This window comes from Oxyura jamaicensis, chromosome 15, assembly GCF_011077185.1.
Source record: "Oxyura jamaicensis isolate SHBP4307 breed ruddy duck chromosome 15, BPBGC_Ojam_1.0, whole genome shotgun sequence".
NCBI lineage: Eukaryota > Metazoa > Chordata > Aves > Anseriformes > Anatidae > Oxyura > Oxyura jamaicensis.
Genome location: NC_048907.1, coordinates 6,469,823 through 6,485,902, shown reverse-complemented (window position 1 = coordinate 6,485,902; position 16,080 = coordinate 6,469,823). Strand labels below are relative to the sequence as shown.

Sequence of the window (16,080 nt, the reverse complement as noted above, 5' to 3'; positions counted from 1 at the left end):
TTTTTTTTTTTTCTCTCAGAAGAGAACAGTGTCTCAAAACAGCCAACTAACTCTTAACACACCCAGTGCTCCATCCTCCTGCGGAACTCGAACACCTCTCTGATGAGGCACCTTTCTGCAATCTTCCTACCCACCACATACATTTCTTGTTATGCATACCGTAATTCCAGCCATACATAAAGTTTGCTTACTCACAGTCAGGAGTAGATGGCTGCTTTCCTTCAGTCTCTTCTGGTTGGTCCTGTTTCCTCTGGGTCCTTCGCAGCACGGCTGACTTTGAAGCCTGCAGTTTATTTTAGCCAGTCAATCAGTAGACTTCAGTAAAAGCAACTTCGCCCCACAGCGAGTTTTCCTCATGGCACAAGAAATACTTTTCTCATCCTTTAAGGAGGGCCTGCAGTCACTTGCAAGCTCCACATTTGCAATATTACATAGGAACTGAGAACAAAAGGGAGTTTACTTATCACAAATCAACTCAGGTTGCTTTTTCTCCTCTTCTCAAAACAGCACAGACACCAGGTAACACCTCATGTACAGAACGGTAGGATTTGAGTCCCAGCACAAGACTACTGAACTTGAATCCTCCAGGTGAGGCACAAAGGGAAGGCCCACAGGTAGCCCCAGGCTCAGAGAAGGGAGGAAGGTGAGGAACAGAGCTGAAATGGAGCAGAGGGGTAGGGAGCCGGCCCAGGTGAGGCTCATTAGGGCACTAAGGCTTCACCAGACTACTCAGTACCCTGGTGACTTTTACTTAATTGCTGCCCATAGAAGACAGCTGGATATGTCCTTGCAACTTCTACCTAGAGAAGTTTCTGGACTTCTCTAAGGGAATGGCCCTCTTGGAAAGCCAGAGTGAAACAAGTGGATTTCTTTCACTTAAAATTTCAAACCTAGCTTAGGTGTCTTTCAGAAATATGGGGCTGTGATCAAGCCTCGCTACTACCAGGAGTTCAAACCAGCTAACCATGCTGGTTTTGAATGTGATGAAGTCTATGAACCAGCACAGCTGCTGGGAACATACCACACCTCTGTCCCTGGAAAATCCTGACTGCTTTTCCTTCCAGTCCAAGCGTCCTATGGACTTTTGGCTTTAACTCTGCAAGGTGAAGGAGACCCGGACGGGCTGGCAAAACAGCCTGACAGAAGGCCCTTGTGTGAAACCCTCCCAGACTATGGCACAAAACCCAAAGGGAGCCACATCCAGGAGGACAAGGAGCACAAGAGGAGCACACAGGTTCCTCACCAAGGTGGCAGATTTCTGAGGCTTCACTCAGCTGGCTCCACCTGGCTGGGATATCACACTCAGCTGGGCTGTAACCTCTCTCTTCTTTCACTTGCTGTTTGTTTTTGCTTCTCCTCTGCCCTCTTGACTCCCTGGAGTTCAGGAGATGAGTTAAGCATGAGTACAAGGAGTTATTATTATTATTATTTAGTAGTCTTTTCCTTTCCTTCATCCTCTCCTTACCCCTTCCTGCACCCTGCCATCAGCTGCCTCCAGACAGCTCCTTGGCACTTTGTTCTCCTCGCTTTCCCTTCTAAGTCACTAGTAGCATGCTCCCCCCAACGCCGCTGCCTGCTGTGGCAGCATTTCTGCACCAAGAAGATAATAAATACATCAAGCCTGTCAAAGCCACGCTGTTTTGGCTGGGAAGAGGTGCCCCCCTGCCGGGTGAGATCACTTCCCGCTGCGATGTATGGCTTTCCCCTCACTGACAGCTCTCCAACAGGGAGTAATCGGTGTCCAACTGAGAGAAGTAGCCAGCTAACACTGCTAAATGGCACTTAGGGCTGATGAGGGCAAAGAGGAGGAAAAAAGGAACATCAGGACAATACACACAGCCTCTCTCTTGCTGGTGTGGTGTGTTGACAGAGAGACAAACTGGATCTCCTTGCTGGCCCTGCCAGGAGAAAGGGAAAACTGATATTCCTGCTTGAGTCTCAGGGCAAGTGTCAGCCTTAATCCTACACGGGGAAGACACCTGTAGCTCTTGGTTATATTAGTTAATGTGAAATCAGGAGAGGAAAGACATAAAGCAGGTCAGACAGCCAACACCTGTGCCCATGTGCTTAGTGGAGGCCAGGCCCTCTGCCCCCCATGCAGCAAATGGCAAGCCTCAGCTCTGAGCCGTGCTCCGGGCACAGGACAGATTTCAGGGACAGGAGCTAGCAGGGAAACGACATTCAGTTGGGAAATGGATTTCCCATGGAAAAAAATCAGAAAGAATTAATTTGGCTTGTTTGCATTTCACAGATGTCTAGGACGTTCAGCAGTATCTGAGACACCAAGGTACAAGCAACAGGTTTCTCACCTCCGGGTCACCAGCTCACCTCAGAAAGCTGTCATCATCATGTTGTTTCTGATTAAGCCAGATGAATTCGCTCTGTATTCATGGCTTTTATTTTTTTATTTTTTTTAATAATTAAAGAAATATAAAAGAGTAAAATGATGATTGAGACACTGTGGCCAGACTGTAAGATACTAAAATGAGTCATCTGGAGTTTCTTTACCCCTAGACCAGCCTCTTCAAAGACACTTAAGGGAATCAATTGCCCGTATCCCACTAAAATCCTCTCTGTATGTGGTTCATGAAGCTCTGAGACCCTTTCCCGCCCCCACAGCCTCCATCCCTCACCTCTGAAGTCTCTCTAGTCCATTATTCCTGAGGCTGATTTGTGAACAATGTGTTCACTTTCCGTACTGCCTAATGAAGATGTTCCTGTGCCTGAATATTGTATCTGCAGCACACTTAATGGAAAAAAATAGCTATTATTATCATTGGTGGTTCAGATGAGTTTCTTGGCAGTGAGGGTGGTACAGTTATGTGGACAATCAAACAAGCCAGTGATTATTGCCAATGCATTTTTGAGGAAATCATTGCTGTTTAAACTCCAATCACAACAATACCTCATTTAAAAGCATAAAAGCTTTCACTCAGCAAACCTACCTTTTTTTTTTTTAATAGCGAGACAATTAAATAAATCTCCTGACACTTAACCATCATTTACCCAACAGTCAGAAAATGGATTCAATGCCTTCGCATTAGTTAGATTATGATATTAAAGCAAAAACTGAACAAGTACAAACAGGTGAAGGAAGACCTTTGAGGAGTGCATGCAGCACTACAGGTATGGCATGTTTTTTTTGTTGTTGTTGTTTTTTTTCAGTGGATAGGAGGACAGTTTTTTCTTTCCATGTTCAGATATCAACTAAATTCTTAGCATTATCACATTTCATAAATTTCACCTTTCTTGGGAAAACAAGGAAGATGTCCCTCCGTTTATAAACTGGAAACTCAACTATAGCACAGATGATGCCATCCTGAAATTCTAAATCTAAACCAGGAACTGAATCTGGATGCGCTGAACTGTTCCACACAGTAACCTTTCTACACTTAAAACTGATTCAAGCTTTGTTTTGCTATCATTTCAATTAAAATTGGTACCTAGAAACTGGAGTGTAAGTATGGATTAAAGATCAGGAGGCAGAAAAGTTCAGGATCTAATGCATTTTTGCTGGCATCTTAGGAAAGAATGAATTATCTTAAGACAGCCCCCAAACTAACACTGAAGCAACTGTGACTGACCCTGCCCTGGTACAAACATCAGCCATTGACAGATTATAGAGCTTTTATTACCCGTGATCCCAATGGTACCCTTAATCCCTGGCTCTAGCACTTTTCCCTCATTAGGCTCCTTGTGTGAAGAGCATGTTCTTCTGATACCATTATTCAGAAGCTGTTGCTAAATAGCTCCTGAATTTATTACCTTCTGCTGGCTGTCAGCTACCAGCATCTATAGTGGGAGTCCCTTTCTCCTTGCCAGGTAACAACAGCAATGGTACAAAATCCTTGTCTTCTAGGCAGTGTTTGAATTTAACATGGATTATTATATACTCACAAACCTATGCTGAATTTCATGGTCTCCTTTATAATAAGCTTTCAGAAAAAAAAAAAAAAAAAAAAGGAAGATAGAAAAGAAGGCTAGCAAATTGATCCAGTCTCATTCCAGACTCTAAATAACTGACAACTACATAGACAGCTAATTGTTTCCTGACCCCTGCTTATTCAATTTTTAAAGAGTTCCCATAGATAAATGTTATATAAGTGGACCTTTGCATTTGCCTCCCTCCCAGCCCTCCTTTTTGACAGAAGACAATACCTGCACTTTGTAAAGATGTTTACGATGGGCTGGAAAGAGTTAAAACCTCATCTTCCACTCCTCCCTCTTTATCGTTTTAATTGGCTGTTCTGATGACCTGACCACCTCTTTGATACACATCAAATGCCGGCCCGTGAAATACAGAGCATGTCAGCCTGCCGAACAAGGGTCAACCCGATTGTCAATAAGGCCATCAATCAGACCTGGTGGCATGATGGATCCAATCCAGACCAAAAGTCCCAGCTGGAAACGAAAGAGCCTCCCCGCTGATAAGGCGGTGTGCAGCACAAGGCCCGACAGCTCGCACCAGGGTCACCAGCCTGGAGGCCAGGAGGCGGCAAACTTCAAACTGGAAAAAGGCAACAGTGAGCAAACAACAAAACCCCCAAAACCAACATAAAAAAAGAAGCCCTCTCAGCCAAGCCAGTGGTGGTTCCAAATCAAAGAAGCTCTGTGAGGTGAGAGAGATGGGAGGACGTGCAGGGAGGCGACAAGGTAGGCAGCGGGGAGGTGACCTTCAAGGGCGAAATAGTGCATGTCCTGGCGAATGCCTCACACCCTCGTGCTCCTCTGGCCTGTCCCCACAGGTGGGAAAGGGCGACACTGCCACAAAGGAGTGCCACAACTGCACAAACATGCATTCACCCCTTCCTCACCCTCCCTCATTCCCCAGTGAAGGGAATCAAGGAATAGATTTAAGGAAAAGCCAAACATAACTCCTTCTGGAGATTTTTTGGGGACTGCATCACGGAGCTGTAAAAATGCCTGTGCTAGCAAGGGAGGAGAAAGCAAGAGTTTAGGAAATTGCTGTTTAACTCCCTGGGTGTGATGGCTGCACTAGCTGCAGTGGTGGCTTATTTCTCTCTGGACAGTCATCATCACTGCAATCTACTTAAGATCCTCTGCTTAGAGATGGGATGTAAAACTGGGGTGATATTCCAAGTAACTCTGCAAGGAGAAGCAGCTTTAAGATGCCAGTCATTTCAGAAGCAGGATTTTCAGGTGCCATGACCACACCATGGGCACGGGGGAAAGGAATGTTCTCTTGCAAACCTGAGGAAACACTTGTTTTTTCCAATGAGAAACTAAACGGCATAGAAAGGCCTAAAGACTTTTTGAGCTTTTTTCTGGCTCCATCATGGCTTGGCCTTCTGTGAAGAGAAAAGGTCTGAACCCTCAACAGATCCAAGGTGTGTCTGTAAGGACAGAAAACTCAAGACAAAGTGCCTCACCTCAGTACATGTCACACGGGTAGTACACACACCTCCATACACCAACATGCCGGTTTCAAACCCACAGAAACACAGAAGCATACACACATGCCATATGTGCTATTTTGAAACACAGGAGCCTAGAAGCAAGACAGATAATGCTAGAAAATAGCACTTTGCTTGGGGTACCATCCCTGCTGCTGTTCACGAGCACCTGCTGCCCACGTACATTCACCAGATGACACCCACCACAGCACATATACAGGCCTTACCACAGACTCACATAGGCACGCACATTTATGCATACACCCCCAAAGACACATCCTCTTTTCCCTGGTGCCCCATCTTTGCACTGAAGACCAGGCAGTCCCTCTCTAAGTGATCCAGGCCAAATGCCCCAGCTGCCGTGTGCTGGTTTCACACCCTCTGGCTTCCCACCCCTGCCCTCTGCTGCACCTCCTTGTGTGGTTGCTCACGTCTCGTGGCTCAGAGCCTGGTGTGGTGCAAATATTTGCATGCTCTCTGGGAGGAACACAGTGCACTGGCCTCCAGGGGCAGGCTGTCTGCATATTTATTCTGGAATAGCAAACAACGCGGAGAGCAAAGAAGAGAAAAAGCCAGATAAGATAAAAGCGTGTTACCAGGTCTAACATAAAATCAACAAAGACCACAGAGAAAAGTTATCTGCAAAGCCCAGTAAACCCAGCAGCAACTGATTCTAACAGAGGAGCCCTTTTGCAGGTTGTATCATTCAAAGGCTGGGGATACAAAGCTCTTTGTCTGTTGGAGTGCCCAGTATCAGGTCTTTGTAAATCACAGTCTTGTGACAATTTACATAAAAAAAATATTTTTTGGTCTCTGTCCTGCTCATGCCGTGAACCTGCAAATAGCACCTTCATAATAACAGAGCAGAAATAAGACTTTCACACATATTATTAGATATGATTGCTCCAGAGCAAGCTGTAGCCTAACATCTGACTGAAGAGTGCTGTGAAACACTGCGGCAGTTCATTTCCAGTATGGTGTGGGACAAGATATTTCTTCTAGAAGATAGATTCACCCAGCTGGAGGTTTTCCTCTGTCATTTAAAAAATATCCACAGTTGATGAAGTTTTAATTCATGTATGTGATTAATTTATAAAGTGAAACAAAGTGTAGTTGTTATACAAACTGCGCAATGATGAATCCACAGGGAAAAAATAGAAAGGAGGTACTAGGAGAACCACATGTGAAAACCATATGGAAGGGTGTTCCACCAGCTTGGAACCAGATGGAAGAAAACATTGTCCCTGGACACTGTACAGAGTCCTACTGATAACACATGATAAATCATTCACTGAGTGTAAGCAGGAGAGTGAACATCACCACATACCAAGCTGCGCAGGGACAACAGGACCACAGGCTGGAGGACATTAGATAAAAGGACAGCACTAAATGCTCAGATGTTACCCCTTGTGTAGATCCAATCTCTGCTATTATCAGCAGGGACAACCAGAATAGCTGTAGAAAGAAAAAGCACAGCAGCATGCTTTGAATGCACTAAAAAACCCACAACACAGCTGGGTTTGCAATAATTGGAAGTTGAACATGAATATTGTAGAATTGGGTAGATATTCACCCCTATAAAGAGGACATGAACTTAGCCCTGTACCAACTTTGCTTTATGACCTTTGGCAAGTCATTTAAGGACCTCTGAATTCAAAGGGCATCCTCCCATTCACTCCAAAGTACTGCTCACCAGCTGCTTTCCAAGACATGCTTCATTTCCCAGGGAGAGAAAATCCTTTCTCCTACACTCCTGCCCATTTGAATTGAGGTTTCTCTGGGACCTTGTCTCTATTCCCAGGAAGAACAACTGCTCCCAACACAAGGGGACTCCAGGTTTGACTGGGTCAGACAAGAGGACAGCAAAAGACATATAAGTGACACTCAGAGGTAGGTTAGACAGATAACGTGCCTAATATTCAGTAATTTATTTGGTGTTGTGAGTGTAAAAAAGCACAGACTTCTGCAGTGGTTCTGCTTGAGCTCAGCGGGCCATTACATTGACGTGGAGTTGCAGATTTCAGACTGACAGCTAGTTAAAGCTTTACATCCAGCTCAACTTCCAAATTCTGTTCATGGCCTGGAAGGTCACTCCCAGCCGTGACTCCTCTTCTCTTGCCAGTCTTTCCACTTCTGTTTCACAGGGAATTTTCCTATCGCGGGGGAGGGAGCCCCATGATAAATATGACTACTTCATGCTCTCAGTAGCTGCCATGTGCACAATTATCTGTATAAGCACCAAATGACTTCTTGCCCTAAGATGGGCCTGAAATCTCTCTTCGAAATGCAGTTTCTGTTTTGTTTTGCTTTTTAACGGTACAAGCCTGTGCAACAGACCCAAGAACAGGATGGGTCATTGCGCACGGAGACATGCAGACAAGGGAGCTGACCAAAACACATCTAGTATGCAGGACCACCAAAGATGACCCTAAATTAGACCACCCAGTCACTTTATTGGCTCTATTTTGAGGAGCCAGAATCTCGGAGCAGAAAGCAGTGTCCTCACCCGGGTTCCTTGGCCTGCGTTTTAGACCATCGCATATCTCCAGTGACTTCCTGCTACTGACCTCTTATAATAAATCATCCTAGCCAGCCTCTCTCCCTCCTGGCAACATCCTGTTCCTTCCTCAAAAAAAAACCTCCCACTCGCAATTCCAAGGTTTGATATCAATCTTAAATAAATGCCTCTCCGGACTCAGCTGCATTCCCTAAGCCACCTTATCTCCTGCCTCTCGAGAATGGCTGCAAATTCAAGAAGCATATGCAGAAGCCTTTTGTACATTTTGCATTTCAGTTCTACCCTAGTGTCTTCTTTCCTTTCCCCATTTTTTTCTTACAGAGAAGAAAATTATGTTCAGGAGAATGTAAACTGCAATATAAATGTGTGCTTATTTTTACTTCTGAAGGGGAAAAAATGAAAGCCCAAAAAAGACACTGAGCTGGAGTTATTTTATACGAAATACAGAGAGAAGAGACCCTGCAGGAGAGGTTCTGTTGCATCGTCTCCCTTGCCCTGATTTCCCTCACTCCAAGGCTTGGGTGGAAGAAAAGTCTTGTCAATATATATCTGCCCATCAAAGTACCTTCTTCAGCATCCAGAAGCCAATCCAGAAGCCAGAGACCAGCTGTGTCCATCACCTGTCCACTTCCCAGCCAAGGTCTGGCTCGAACTAGGCTTTGCCAACCACAGTGATGACTGGTTCATGTTGGACTGCATTTGATTTTCACTCAGGAACTTTTCCCCTGTATTTTTCATTATTTTATCACTTTCATAACCCTTTTTGTTAACAGATTTCCCTCCACCCACAAAACCTTATGCCCAATGGTCTTCAGGTCTTCAGGTCCTTCCGAATGGAAATTACTCAAAAGCAATGACATTTGTCTGCTTACATTTCACATCTGTATCAGCATCCGTGGATACTGGTGCTTACCTGCTCACCTATGCTTCTCTCTACCTTCCTTTGCTCTTCCCTCATCCTTCCCTGCCTTTACAGACTTCCAAGATGCTTGTGACCAGCTAACCAACTCTCTGGACTCCATTTCAATCTTTTTCTCACTTGAGAAGAATTCCTTGGGTCTCCCCAGACTTGTATCTCTCTCTCTCACTTTTTAAAATGTAAGAGTCAATGACTAATTCATTAGCAGTTCACTTGATTAATGAGCCAGTGATCATCTATAAGAAAAGCAGCCATGAGCTAGCAGGCATCCCAGTTAGAGGAAAAAGCTGGAGAAGAAGCAAAGAAAATGGGCTTTAGCCAGAAAAACAAAAGGGGGTGAATAAGATGGCATGGCAGCCTCCTAAAATGCCCTCAGAGTTTATAAAGTAATCTTATTCCAGCACGCACATCCCTCAGATGCCCTCCTTCTCCTTATCATCCAATTCACTCAACCATGTCACTGACATATGTACTTAGCAGCAGTTATCGTCAGTGGCACATAAATAAATGGCAGGTATCAAAGAATCAAGGTCGTCAACTCGTCATGAATATTTCAGAGAGAAGCAACATGAAAAGCTCAAGTGTCCCAGCCTCTCAGATTTCCAACAGAAGGAAAAAAATACAAACCACACGCACACAGGCACGCGCGCACACACATACACTAGGTCTGCTGGCTTGGCCATCACATGCACGTAGTTCATTTCAAGGCAATACCACATATGTTCCAAGACAATCTGTCACATTTTAAAAATATATAAATATATATTATACATCTCCTCTGTATAATGTGCAAACTCTAAGCAGCTGGCAAGAGGGCAGTGGTGATTTAATGCAAGAAAACTGCGCTTTGCTGAAGGGGCTAGGGACTAGATAGCTTGGGCTGTAACAAGAAGCCTCTTTGACAAAGGCACAGAGTGGCATCTTTTCACACAATTATATGTGGGTCACATTAACCTCTGCTGTGCAGGATTCCCTTGAGCTGCTTCTGTCTGCATGGCGCTGCAAAGAAATCAAAGCAGGAATTCCTCTCTCCCTCTCTTTTGCTGTGTAGGGTGATGTAGGGAAGTGATGGAGATGGAGAAGGAGTTCCCAGCTCGTCACACAAGGCAGAAGGCTGTGGACAGGAGCAGGGGCCAGGCTGGAAACGTAATGAACTTCCTGGTGAACTGAGGGGCAAACTCCACACCTCAGGACCAAGCAGTTTCATTAATCAGATACATGAATCAGTGGACATATTTGAGGTTTTGAGCTGTTTAGAGCATTACAATATTTGGATATACATGTGTATATAGCTGAAGAGACGTTAAGTTTTGTTTTCTGAATATACACAAGATGCTCTTTGGAAACTATTTGAATTTTGTTCTGTTGATGCAGAGACAGACAGATGGAAGAAAGCAGACAAGACATTTTTTCAGAGACTGGAGATACCAATTTTCTCCTGTCAAATAAAACTTAGATTTGCAAACAGAAATTTCATCAAAGCCATCAAGATTTATTAAACAAAGCAAAGGTTTCTTTAACCAAATCATTTGGGCATTCCACTGTGTTCTGGATTTTTTTGTTGTTGTTGTTTGATTTATTTATCAGACAACTCCATTCCTGGGAATGTGTCAGCAAACTTTCAATGAGATTAGTTTTCCACTTTCTAGTGCCTTGAAAGTTTATTCTTTTTATAGATTTTTTTTTTCAGGTACCTCACCATATTCTTCAGCGTACCTCTGTATTTAGATGGTTTGATGTGATATATAGCAAATGATCTTTATGTTCCGTGGCAAACTGGATTTAAGTGACAAGATCTTCTAGATTTGACAAAGTCACCATGAAATTCTGCTTTCATTTATATGAAAATGGGATCTTTCTCAACAAACTCATTATGGAAATGAAAGATACATTCCTTGAAGTGACAATTGATACTTACACTGTCATTGAACTCCAATTATTTTGTTCATTCCCACATTTTCAGTACCAGGATGCTGCAGGATTTTGAACTTGCAAAACACAAGAAGCTGGAAAAGTCTTTGAAGATGGCTGGAAACTGTGAGATAAGGACACAGATTGGAAGTATCTGCCAAGACACCTAAAAGTGAAGATTAAGACCAACAATTTTAGAGGTATTTGAGCATTTTTTACATGCTGAGATCACTTCCAGATCATGATCTGATATTTTAAAGTACACAGTTGCATTACCAGAATCTGTAATTGCTGCTCACCTTTCACCCTCTGTTGCTCATTTCCCCTCCATACCAAAGTGCTCTTTCCACTCATTTCTGCCAGCAAAACTGCATGACGAGGCTCTGAACCAGACTGAGGAAATTTTCCTGCTTTAAACAAACAAACAAACACAAAACCCTTTTTATTTTATTTTATTTTAATTTTATTTTATTATTTTATATTATTTTATTTTTTGTGAGGTTGGCTTGCTCCTCCCATCTGGTTCCCAACCACGTGAGTAGTTTTGCCAGCATAGCAGTACGAACAAGAGGCTGGGAGACGACATCTTAAACCAATGTTACCACCAAGCAATTTGTAATATCAAACCACAGGCTAAATTTCAACTATGAGCTTTTTGGGTTTAGAGTGAACACCTCTATTAAGATGAATTAAGCACTTCACAGAGTTCAGGGCTGCAGTTTCAATGTACTTCAAATCTCTATTTTCAACACTCAGCCCTGACACAGAAATGGCCTGAAAGAAACCAGATAGGAGGACCATTAATTCCAGATTTCTGCAGACAAGTGTTTTTGTGCATATGTTGTGTTTAATATAAAAGCACACCCCTGCACTGCAGTCACTGCCACTGTCACTCCACTGTACCATAGAGACATCAGAGCTACCTTAAAATTAGCTAGCACAGGTCCTGATAACCATCTAGTCTCAACAGCACAGGCTCAGCATGGGCTAATTTGTCCTGACAAGATTATTTGCAAATTAGGTGAGGAGGTCAGACGACTGCCCTATAACCACATTAAAATGCAGTAAACATTGGCTCCAAGTTCATACCCTGCCTACATTTTAAATGTTTTTTGTGGGGCATTCACTTCTTGTTCCCCCCCTCAGTGCCACGTTTCACCCACTCTCAGGCCTAGTTTCAGCCGTGAATATGTTTAAATGCTCTGCTCAGTCTGATACTACAGGTGTGTGTCGATGCACTTCAGGAGTCTTGCAGTTGAAGGGTATCAAATAGATCCTCAGCTGGGAAGACTCATGAGTGGTCATGTTAAACACCACGTGGAAACTGGATCACTGGAGTTAAAGACATGTAAAACCAAGGAGGATGGGAACAGGTTTTGTCCAGAACTATCAAAAAAAATAAAAGCCTTCTGGATGTTTCTACCTCATATCTTTGCTAGATACACATCCTGCTCCATCTGGAGGGCTAAACTAGTTGGATGATGTTACTGTGAGAACAATTTTGGACTGCAAACAGAACATCCTCCTCTGTTGGGCTTTGCAAAGGGTCTGTCTCTGTTTTGTCATGCAGAAGAAAGAACTGCCTATCAGTGAAATGAGCGGAGTGCTGTGGGATTTCCCAAGCAAAATGATTAAAAACCCACAGATTCACATGAACCCATCCAGATGTCTCAACAGTTTGTCCTGCCACACAGCATGAGCATGCCCAGATGAGTCTGAGCCAGAAGAGGGCTCACGCTTGTCTTTAATTCTCACCTTCGCAGGCTATTTGGAAATCACGTTTCCGGATTTATATGTCTTATTTTTGGAAGGAATAGACCCCTTGAGTCTGGGGAGTCCTAAAAGAAGCAAGACTGGCTGGCTAGAGCCATTTCATGTCCTGCAAAAAAACAAGGTACAAGGGTAACAGCCCCTTAATCTTACTTGCATGTAGAAATGGTGTCTGACCATTCACACTTGGTCTGTTGCGCTCATGTCCTACATGTCAATGTATGTCGACAGGGCTGGACACAAAAGCAGGCATACACACTAGACTGACAAAAAACAGTGAAGCCTTCCAGTGGAGTCATAAGGGCAGGAGGATGCAGGAAGCACTTAGAACAATAATAAGAAACGCTATACAGGGTCAGACCAAAAATCAACCTAGCTCGGTACTTGATATATACCAGTATGCAGAGCAAACACTTAAGAGAGAAAAAAACAAACAAACCAGGTCCTCACAGGACTGACCTTTCCCTGTTTTACCTGGCCATTGTTTTAATAATGTTTGGAGGCAGCCTACAACAGGTGGCTAGTGCAGCCATCAATGGAGACACCCTCCATTTACACATCTAAATGTGCTCTGGATGTATTTGTGCCTTTGGCTATCGTGTAACTTGGCAATGACTTCCGCAATTTATGTAGCCACTAATGTCAAAAATTATTTCCTTGTGTTTATTTTCAATTTATTAGCTGAAGGGTTCTTCTGGTCCTTGTGACTCCAAAGCCTCCTTATGAGAGCTTCTGCCCTGTTACTGCAGTGAAGTCTCCCTCCCTCTAATCCTGACACCTGTTTTCTTTCCCTGACGCACTGGGTGCAGTTCTGACAAAGGAAGATGAATGCTGTATAGATTCCTCCACCTGAGCCAGTATCAGCGGGAAACCTTTAGAGTCAATAATAAGAAATAGAATTTCCAAGGCCTGATTCACGTTATCCTGAAGTGAATCATTAAACTGGAATATGGATGATTAATCATGTAACCAACTGCAATTTAAACACCTAAACTCAGTTAAAAGAAATCCCACCTTCTGTCTTTGATAAGACTCTTCTCAATTACAGCTCAGTGTCATGCACTCCGATTAGTTTCTTGTCATTTTGGGTGCTTTAACAGGAGTGAATAATCTCCTCACAATATCCCTACTTTCAATGCTACTTACTACCCAGCAGTCCTACTACTGAGAGCAATCCTCTTGTCCCCCCAAAAAATAGTTTTCTAACGCTGCATTACCCCATCCAGAAGACCCTTTGTGAAAGCCAGCTACAGATGTTCTCAGATAGGTCTGATGAACTAGGTTTAAATGACAAGTAGGGTTGTCTGTACAGAACAAAAGCTTCAGGTGTCCCAAAAACTCATTCAACTTTTTAGCATAAACATGACCTCCCAGCACCAAAACATAATGACACACACACAGAAATTAACTTGGCTAGCTGCTACATCAAAGCTGTGAAAGAGCCTTTTACATCACGCAAGGAACATGCCTCTCTTACAACCTTGTCAATAAATGGCTTTCGTTAGACTCCTGTTCACCAGTCTGGGGCAGTTTCAAAAGGATGTGGGGAAAGACATAACGCTAAGATCCCGATGTGCTCCTTGAGAATGTCCCATGACCTTACCCCATCTCATGTATCTGAGTAAGAACCTGAATCCCTAACTTAATTACTCCAGTGTTAAAATGGCCTGGGGATGGGGCAGTCCATCAGGCAGGCAGATCTGAAGCCATTTAGGACTAAACTATAATTCTTAGAGTAATTCTCCAAGCTTTTTAGGGAAAGTGCTGAATTGGTTTGTGTGTGTGAAAATCTGACGTATGAAGAGGTTGCCCCTCCAGAAGGTGACATAACCCAGATGCCACACTGGCTTGACACTGGGTTTACAGCACTCTACAGAGAGGAAGCAACTTCCCCTTGATCAGGCAACACCCAGGACCTCTCCTGCATCACCGAACACTCAGAAGCTCCCCATCCCACTTACCTCCCCTTAGACAAAATGAAATATTGTCCCTTATGCATCATTCATCAAAGCCATACCCCATAATTAATGGCATCATTTGTTCAGGGGATTTCAATAGGTACTGAAATCCAAAGCATCAATTCAGCACTGTCTCAACCCAGCCTAGGTAGATAAAAATATGCCAGGAAGACTTTCACAGACGTGTGACACAGGAATCATTGTCCTTCAAAAAAGGGGTTTAAAGGTGTTTCAGAGCTATGAGATCCTGCAAACTGGGTTCTCAGCTCCAGCAAGATGATACTACAGAGGAATGTTACATGAGGGGGGTCATCTTTATAGCATTTTGAGGCAACACTGTGGACTGGGATTGTCTTCTCAAGAATGGAAACAGCCACAGTTACAGCAAATACTAAAGCTCCAAACAAGCAACAAATTAGGAGTAGCCAAGTTCACTGCAGGCCTGGTCATGCTCCCTTTTCCTCTGGAACACCTCCCAGCCCAGCAGCAGAAACAACAGAGTGGCTCTTGTGAAGAGGCTGTTGTCCAAATCAGAGGTTCAACCTAGACCTCACCAAGCCAGTAACACAGGACTCAGCTGGAAACCCTTTCTCCCCAGCACTGCAGCACACAATGGCTTGCCCCCAGCACAAGATCTCAATCTCCTTCTTAGAACTCTGCAGCTTCTCTGGAACAGTTTTTTGGGGCCTGTGGTTTTCAGCAAAGAGGAATTTAAAGAACAAAACCTTGGTTCATTACATCATGGCTCCAGTAATGTCTAGGAACATTTTACATTTGATAAAATCTCCCCAGATTACCTTCTGAAAGCCTGCGGTCAAGTCACATGGCTGGAAACACAAGAATGATGTAAGTAACCACTGAGTAGCCCATAGATCAGTTCTCTCATGATGCTAGCACAGAAGCTTGGGAGAGGCATCACATCTCCTTCAAGGGAGCATGGTAATTAGCTGAAGTCAAGGAACTGCTGTGTCTATGCAGAGACTGGAAGAGTGGCCTGGAGTTACACGTGCTTAGTCTCACTTTGCAGGAATATTGGGTCCAAGGTTGTTTGCAGTGCCTACTGTCTGCACTAGTGCTGTCCATCCTTATCTCTCCCTCTGTGTCCCAGTTTCCTGGGGGTACATTGTCGCACCTCTTCTCAGTGTAGTTTGGAAGCTCTCTGGGGAAAGAACATGCAAAACCCATCTTTCACCGTGAGTTTGTACAGTGTGAGACTTTGCTCTCAATACAGGTTCTTAAATCAAGGTTGAACCTACCTTAAAGGTGGGAACTCACATCTGAAGCTTGGATGTATGGGTGGATGAGTGGTCCACCAGAGCAGATGGTCAGAGGGCATCTCTTCCAGACTGTCAAACCTGGACAAAAATGGCAGAGAAAACAGGGAGATTAAAAATGCCATAGGGAAATCTGAAGTAAACTTTCCAATAAATGATTGCTCTAAATGGAATCTCTGTTTCATCCGTGTGCATTCTGCCTTCAGGAGAAAAAACACTTTCACAATCTATTATTTACAGGATAAGCCTATGCTTTGGTGGGTACTATCCTCTGCCTTTCAGAGACAAAGTGTGAACCTTCAATCTTCAAATAAAG

General features: G+C 43.7%; 1 long non-coding RNA gene across 5 annotated transcripts in view; it reads right to left on the bottom strand.

Moving 5' to 3' along the window:
* The window catches only part of LOC118174968, a 145,588-nt gene extending 129,740 nt beyond the window's left edge, over positions 1-15,848 (bottom strand). Inside the window, exons 1-4 of one of the 5 annotated variants that reach the window (XR_004754829.1) lie at positions 15,747-15,848; positions 11,062-11,169; positions 10,770-10,928; positions 4,367-4,507 (exon numbers count right to left, since the gene is read on the bottom strand). This is a non-coding gene — a long non-coding RNA (uncharacterized LOC118174968). Of the gene's footprint in view, positions 1-4,366; positions 4,508-7,721; positions 9,139-9,571; positions 10,929-11,061; positions 11,173-15,746 lie in introns of those variants that run through there. The other 4 variants (XR_004754831.1, XR_004754830.1, XR_004754832.1 and 1 more) reach the window with 4 other exon arrangements.
* Between the last annotated feature and the right edge of the window lie 232 nt (positions 15,849-16,080).